Source organism: Capricornis sumatraensis, chromosome 15 (genome assembly GCF_032405125.1).
Source record: "Capricornis sumatraensis isolate serow.1 chromosome 15, serow.2, whole genome shotgun sequence".
Taxonomy (NCBI): domain Eukaryota; kingdom Metazoa; phylum Chordata; class Mammalia; order Artiodactyla; family Bovidae; genus Capricornis; species Capricornis sumatraensis.
This window is the reverse complement of record NC_091083.1, coordinates 85,808,083-85,815,837: the sequence shown is the minus strand read 5'-3', so window position 1 is coordinate 85,815,837 and position 7,755 is coordinate 85,808,083. Positions and strand designations below refer to the sequence as shown.

General features: G+C 43.1%; 1 non-coding gene across 1 annotated transcript; it reads left to right on the top strand.

Annotated features, from left to right (window-relative positions):
- The first annotated feature begins 896 nt into the window (after positions 1–896).
- On the top strand, positions 897–969 carry TRNAC-ACA (transfer RNA cysteine (anticodon ACA)). The gene has a single exon. It is a non-coding gene; the product is annotated as a tRNA-Cys (tRNA).
- The last annotated feature ends 6,786 nt before the right edge of the window (positions 970–7,755 follow it).

Here is a 7,755-nt window from a genome sequence, read left to right as displayed (position 1 = left end):
TGATAACCTCCTGGAAGGACATCTCTCACAGACTCATAAATTTGTTTAAATTATGATAATAGCAATTAAAATAAAATTAATCAAACACGCCATGGACATTTTCCTTAAACATATTTAGATTCTTAAAACTGCCATTAAACAGATGAAACTGTAATGGAAGTGCATTTCGGCATAACTGTCATTAACTTGCTGGTCATCTGTATTCATTTAAACCCTCAGTGTGTAACTATTCACATGCAGCACAGTCATTCCGCCTCAGACTGGAGAAGGCCTTGGTAAAACAGGATGAAGAAGCAGGTAAACTCAAGAAACGTAAGGGCTTCCCTGGGGGCTCAGTGATAAAGAATCCACCTGCCAATGCAGGAAACACACTTCCATCCCTGATCCAGAAAGATCCCACACCCTGAGGAGACGCTAAGCCCGTGCGTCACAACTGCTGAGCTTGTGCTCTAGAACCTGGGGATAGCAACTAATGCGTGCATCTGCGGCAGCTACTGAAGGCCGAGCGCCCTAGAGCCTGTGCTCAGCAACAAGAGGGGCCACCACAGGAGAGGCCACCACAGGAGACGCCACCACAGGACGGGGCACCACAGGAGAGGCCACCACAGGAGACGCCACCACAGGAGAGGGGCCACCACAGGAGAGAGGTCACCACAGGAGAGAGGCCACCACAGGACGGGGCTACCACAGCATGGGGCACCACAGGAGAGGGGCACCACAGGAGAGGCCACCACAGGAGGGGCCACCACAACTCAGTCATCACATCTGAAGGGGAGCCCCCATCACCGCTCACCACAACTAAAGAAAAGCCCAGGTAGCAACAAAGATCCAGCATGGCCAAAAATTAATTGATTTTTTAAAGAAAGAAATGTAATGCTATGAATGTGGGGATCAGTTTCCTGGTGGCTCAGACAGTAAAGCGTCTGCCTACAATGCAGGAGACCCAGGTTCGATCCCTGGGTCAGGAAAATTCCATGGAGAAGGAAATAGCAACCCACTCCAGTATTCTTGCCTGGAAAATCCCATGGACAGAGGAGCCTGGTTGGCTACTGTCCATGGGGTCATAAAGAGTCCGATACAACTAAGCGACTTCACTTCACTTCACTTCAGTTCAGTCACTCAGTTGTGTCTGACTCTTTGTGACCCCATGAATGGCAGCACGCCAGCCACCCTGTCCATCACCAACTCCCAGAGTTTACTCAGACTCATGTCCATCAAGTCAGTGATGCCATCCAGCCATCTCATCCTCTGTCGTCCCCTTCTCCTCCTGCCCTCAATCCCCAGCATCAGAGTCTTTTCCAATGAGTCAACTCTTCGCATGAGGTGGCCAAAGTACTGGAGCTTCAGCTTTAGCATCATTCCTTCCAAAGAACACCCAGGGTTGATCTCCTTCAGAACGGACTGGTTGGATCTCCTTGCAGTCCAAGGGACTCTCAAGCGTCTTCTCCAACACCACAGTTCAAAAGCATCAATTCTTCGGTGCTCAGCCTTCTTCACAGTCCAACTCTCACATCCATACATGACTACTGGAAAAACCACAGCCCTGACTAAACGGACCTTTGTTGGCAAAGTAATGTCTCTGCTTTTCAATATGCTATCTAGGTTGGTCATAACTTTCCTTCCAAGGAGTAAGCGTCTTTTAATTTCATGGCTGCAATCACCATCTGCAGTGATTTTGGAGCCCAGAAAAATAAAGTCAGCCACTGTTTCCACTGTTTCCCCATCTATTTCCCATGAAGTGATGGGACCAGATGCCATGATCTTCGTTTTCTGAATGTTAAGCTTTAGGCCAACTTTTTCACTCTCCTCTTTCACTTTCATCAAGAGGCTTTTTAGTTCCTCTTCACTTTCTGCCATAAGGGTGGTGTCATCTGCATATCTGAGCTTATTGATATTTCTCCCGGCAATCTTGATTCCAGCTTGTGCTTCTTCCACTCCAGCGTTTCTCATGATGTACTCTGCATAGAAGTTAAATAAGCAGGGTGACAATATACAGCCTTGACGTACTCCTTTTCCTATTTGGAACCAGTCTGTTGTTCCATGTCGAGTTCTAACTGTTGGTTCCTGACCGGCATACAGGTTTCTCAAGAGGCAGGTCAGGTGGTCTTGTATTTCCACCTCTTTCAGAATTTTCCACAGTTTATTGTGGAATGTGGGGATAATAACAACTAATTAGAAAAGAGTCCTCCAGCTTAAAATGGTAGCTTTGAAGTGCCTAGTGCTTCATTTTGTTACCTTCCCCAGGTGTCAACCACTTAGTTAAACGTATGAAATGAGGCAACATTGTAAGAATTACTGATATGCAGGTACCCTGGACACTGTCTCTGTTTTGAAAAAGAGGGTGAAAGGGCCTAAACAGAACCATGAAATAAGACACATACAGACCACTTTTTCCACGTTTTCATCTCTGCATCAGTCAGAACCACTTTCACCAGATGCTAGTACCCACTCTGTTACAGGAAATCTCCAAGAAAAGGCTTAAAAGCAGTTTGATTTCTTCCCTTTTCTCCCCATCCCATCACATAAATACATGCCTGCAGCCCTATGTCTAAATATTTACAGTTATAAATACAGCCAAGGAATGGATGCTTTTGAATTGTGGTGTTGGAGAAAACTCTAGAGAGTCCCTTGGGCAGCAAAGAGATCCAGCCAGTCAATCCTAAAGGAAATCAGTACTGAGTGCTCACTAGAATATTTACATACACACCTCCAATACTTTGGCCTCTTGATGTGAGGAGCGGACTCACTGGAAAAGACCCTGATGCTGAGAAAGATTGAAGGTAGGACGAGAAGAGGATGACAGAGGATGAGATGGTTGGATGGCATCACTGACGCAATGGACATGAGTTTGAGCAAGCTCTGGGTGATAGCGAACGACAGGAAAGCCTGGCATGCTGTAGTCCATGGGATCGCAAAGAGTCGGAGATGACCGAGCGACTGAACAACCAAACACTGTATTAAATACTGTATTGAATAGCATATAATCGATCTTCATATTTGGGCAAGTATATTGCCATATTTACAATTTTTTGAATTATATAAGTTTAAAGCACTAATTGAGAATTTGCCAAAGTGTCAAAATGTCTGTGTGCTCTATTCGGACAAGAAACAAAATCCATAATTCATAAAATGCTTTATACTTATAACATGGAATATATTTTCAGTAAATATATTTCAGTAAAATCACAAATGAATATGTTATAATCAGTTCGGTTCAGTTCAGTCACCCAGTCGTGTCCGAGTCTTTGCAACTCCATGAACCGCAGCACGCCAGGCCTCCTTGTCCATCACCTCCCGGAGTCCACCCAAACCCATGTTCATTGCGTCAGTGATGGCATCCAACCATCTCATCCTCTGTCGTCCCCTTCTCCTCCTGCCCTCAATCTTTCCCAGCATCAGGGTCTTTCCAAACGAGTCAGCTCTTCATATCAGGTGGCCAAAGTGTTGGAGATTTAGCTTCAACACCAGTCCTTCCAATGACCTCCCAGGACTGATCTCCTTTAGGATGGACTGGTTGGATCTCTTTGCAGTCCAAGGGAATCTCAAGAGTCTTCTCCAACACTGCAGTTATAATCAAGATTTCCACAAAATACGTGTTCTATGGACGTCAATGGACTAAAGGATTTTAAAAAATTAAGTGCAACTCTGAAGTAGACTATGTAAATCACACAAATTTTTTTTTTAAGTTTTTTGTTTTAAATGGTTAAAATGATCTCAAAATTCAAAGATGCAATACAAACTGAAACAAATTAATATCAACATTTTCAGCAAATTGTTTACATCAAAGTGAACAAGTGTGACAACTGTGTGCTGCTCCCATTTCTGCTAGCACTGATATTTCCTACGTGTGAAAGGAAGCTATTCAGGAAACCAGGAAGCAGAATTCATGAAAAGAGATGCTCATTAGGACGAATTGGGGTGAAATTCCTGAATTTCAAGATTAAAAACAATAAGAACATTGGAACAAATAGCAAATTGTTAAGAGTGCTTATTTTAGGGTATTGGAATGAAAAGTAATATAATACTGTTTGTACTTTTCCATCTTTTCCAAATTTTTCATGAAGTGCACACACTGCATTTTAATCAGTTTAAAAAAAATACATGCTATTTTTTGTAAACTTACACCAGCTCATAACTATTAGCCACTTGCACCCAAGTTTTCCCTTAACCGTTATGCTATTATATTAGAACTATTTGTTAACAACATTTCACTGTGAAAAGAACACATGAATAGGCGTTTAATTGCATAAGGGATTTGTACTGAAACTATTTTAATAAATCAAGCTTGGAACATCTGCAAACATTTGTACCTAAACTACATATTTGAAGGAACAGCAACCTAAAAGCCCAAAAGCTCTGAATCTAAATGAAGACGAAATATTTCAACACAAACCTGCTGCCAAAGTCTTAGCACAAAATCACTATTGTTTTATACACAATTCTGATTTGTTTAATGAAGTTTCAGTTCTCTTGATGCAAAATAGCAAAGTTTTCTAAATAGAAAAACAAAGGAATTAAGTTACTGATACATGAATGAATCTCGCAAACATTATGCAAAGTAGAAGAAGCCAAACTCTAAACACAATGTATCGCATGGTTCCATCCACAAGGATTGTCAAGAAAAAGCAGGTTCACAGAGACAGAAACAGAGCAGTGGTTTCCAGATCTGACGGAGATAGGAGGGTGGTGGGATAGGAGGGTGGGAATAGGAGGGTGGTGGGGATAGGAGGGTGGTGGGATAGGGTGTAACTATGTAAGCATGGAGTTTCTTTGAGGGTGATGAAAATATTCTGGAATCGGAAAGTGGTGATAATTGCACAACTTTGTTAATATGCTAAGGACCACAGAATTGTCCATTTTAAAATAATAAGTTTTATGACATGTGAATTTCATTGCAATTTTTTAAAGAAGGAAAAGAAATGAATGCCTTGTCAGGAAATTTCACATAACATGTTCCATTGGAAACCGTATGCAATATTGCTGCAATATATATTATGTTAAAAATAAAAGGTCTCATTGTCAAGAAAGCTTGAGAAATATTAAATTAAGTAGATGTAATTTCCGAAAGGCTTCACAAAGTCGTTAGTTTACTAATGTGCTTCATGTGTCTTCATGTTTCCTGAATATGTTCTCTGTCTTCTGCTTGTGGAAACTCTCAGAGGAATGTGCTCTGTGAACACACTTTGAGAACTACAGCCTGGAAGGGCAGTCTGGGAATTCCCAGCTTAAATTTTCCTCTGATCAAAATGCAACTCGTTATTTATTCAGGCACCATATATTGCTAAGAAAGCTGTTATTCACACATAGCTTCATTACTGTAAATTTTTCCCTTAAACCTAACAGTCACAGTTTTAGAGGCTTCAATACTTCATAGGAAGTATGACAAACTCTAATGGAGTAAAATAACCCAATAAAGTTAAGAGACTAGAAATTTAAGCAAGACTACTCATTAGGAAGTGAGTAAGTTGGACCCTACGGAGAGCATCTTGGCAATGTGCAACAGAATCACAAATGCACATACCATTGGATGTAGCAATAACATCTAGGAACATATCCTTATACATGAGCAAAAAATTCACATGATTGGATAGGTTGATACAAAGCAGATACAGCAATAGAAAGCTATAGGTATAGAAAAAGAGACGTGAGCATTGCTTCAGCTAGCTTCAGACCTGAGCTTTACTTCATGGTATTTATTCCCTTGTGCGGCCTCCTCCCTCCTTCTCCTCGAAGTTGGTACCTGGTAAGGACTCAGTGGAGTTTCTCTGGTAAGTCAGCTGGCAAAGAATCCACCTGCAATGCAGGAGACCCTGGTTCAGTTCCCGGGTTGGGAAGATCCCCTAGAGAAGGGATATGCTACCCACTCCAGTATTCTTGGGCTTTCCCTGGTGGCTCAGATGGTAAAGAATTCTCATGCAATGTGGGAGACCTGGGTTCAATCCCTGGGTTTGAAGATCCCCTGGAGAAGGGAAAGGCTACCCACTCCAGTATTCTTGCCTGGAGAATCCCACGGACAGAGAGCCTGGCGGCTACAGTCCATAGAGGGTCGCAAAGAGTCAGACAGGACTGAAGTGACTTAGCACACACGTTATCTCCTCCCACGTTGAATGGGGTTAATCAACAATACACTGTAGGAATGATAAAGTCTGTCTTCTGAGCTCACAGAAGGCACTGTGGGCTTCACTTTACTCTCTCTCTGGGCTCACTCACTTTGCGGAAGCCAGCACCTGTGTCATGAAGACCCCGAAGCAGCCCTAAGCAGAGACCAGTGCAGCCAGGGGCTGAGAGCCCCGCCTGCAACAGTAAGGACTGGTGGTTGCTGGCCCTGCGGGGGCGGGTCCTCCAGCCTGGGCGAGCCTTCTGCGGACACCGGCCCCTGGACAGCGGTCCAGAGACTCTCAGCCGGAACCATGCAAACTGATTCACGGAAATTGCTGGTTCCTGGACACTTCTGGTTCATGGAAGCTGTTTTAAGTAGCTAAATTTGGAGACATAGTTACATAGAAATATATAATTAATATAGGTATCTACTATTTTATTACTGAAGCATTTTTATAGTAAAAGATTTTTAAGATCTAAATGTAAGCAGTGAGCATACAAAACATCGCATATATGTACATGTTTGTGTGCATGTGTATATCAGATGAAATGACATAACATTAAGAAATATCATGAGCACTTCCCTGGTGGTCCACGGGCTTAGTGCCCACCTGCCCACACAGGGACATGGGTCTGATCCTTGGTCCGGAAGATCCTACATGCTGCGGGGCAACCAAGCCCACACACCACAATGACTGAAGCCTCAAGCGCTGGAACCTGTGCTCAGCAAGAAGAGAAGCCACTCCAGTGAGAAGCCCTCTCACTTGAACTAGAGAAAGCCCCTGCACAGCCACAGACCCGCTCCAGTCCAAAGCAAAGAATGAGCATCTTTATATATCAGCCACAGACCGGCTCCAGTCAAAAGCAAAAAATAAACGTCTTTATATACGGATGTAAAACATTCTAATAAGAAAAGAAATATGCAGAGAAACTTGTGAAAAAAAGAGAAAGTGAATGCACGGCCACACGTGCAGGTGCGTGTGCGTGTGTGTCTGTCTCTAGAGGGATATATGCTGATCTATTGATGTTTGCTGGTTCCTTCCCAAGAAGGCCAGGGCAGGCAGCTCGGAAAAGGAGACTTTCCTCCGTACGCTGCATTTCACTGCGTTTCAGCCGTGTGAAGGCATTAACTTCTCATTTTCAAGTATTCTTTTCTGCTACTGGTATGGCTCCATGAGAAGCCCAGGTAATTTTCCTCCACAGAAAATAGGCATGAAACTGCACAAAGCGATTTTAAAAACAGCTGAACGGTGATCAAATACAAGCACCAAATTAGAAGTGTCTACTCACGGCCAGCCGAATTTTACCAAAAAGGATGGATCTGCTGACTTCTTGCTTGAAGGCGTGTCCACTACTCCCAGCTTTACTAGCCAGAAATGGTGGGTTTAGCTTGGGGCAGGTAACAGAGCAGTTGGAAATTTAAATGTGAGAGAATGAGAATGGGAAAGCTATGACAAACCGAGACAGCATGTTAAAAAGCAGACATTACTTTGCTACAAAAGTCCTTCTGGTCAAAGCTATGGTTTTTCCAGTAGTCATGTGTGGATGTGAGAGCTGGACCAAAAGGAAAGCTGAGCACCAAAGAACTGACACTTTTGAATTGTGGTGCTGGAGAAGACTCTTAAGAGTCCTTTGGACCACAAAGAGATCAAACCC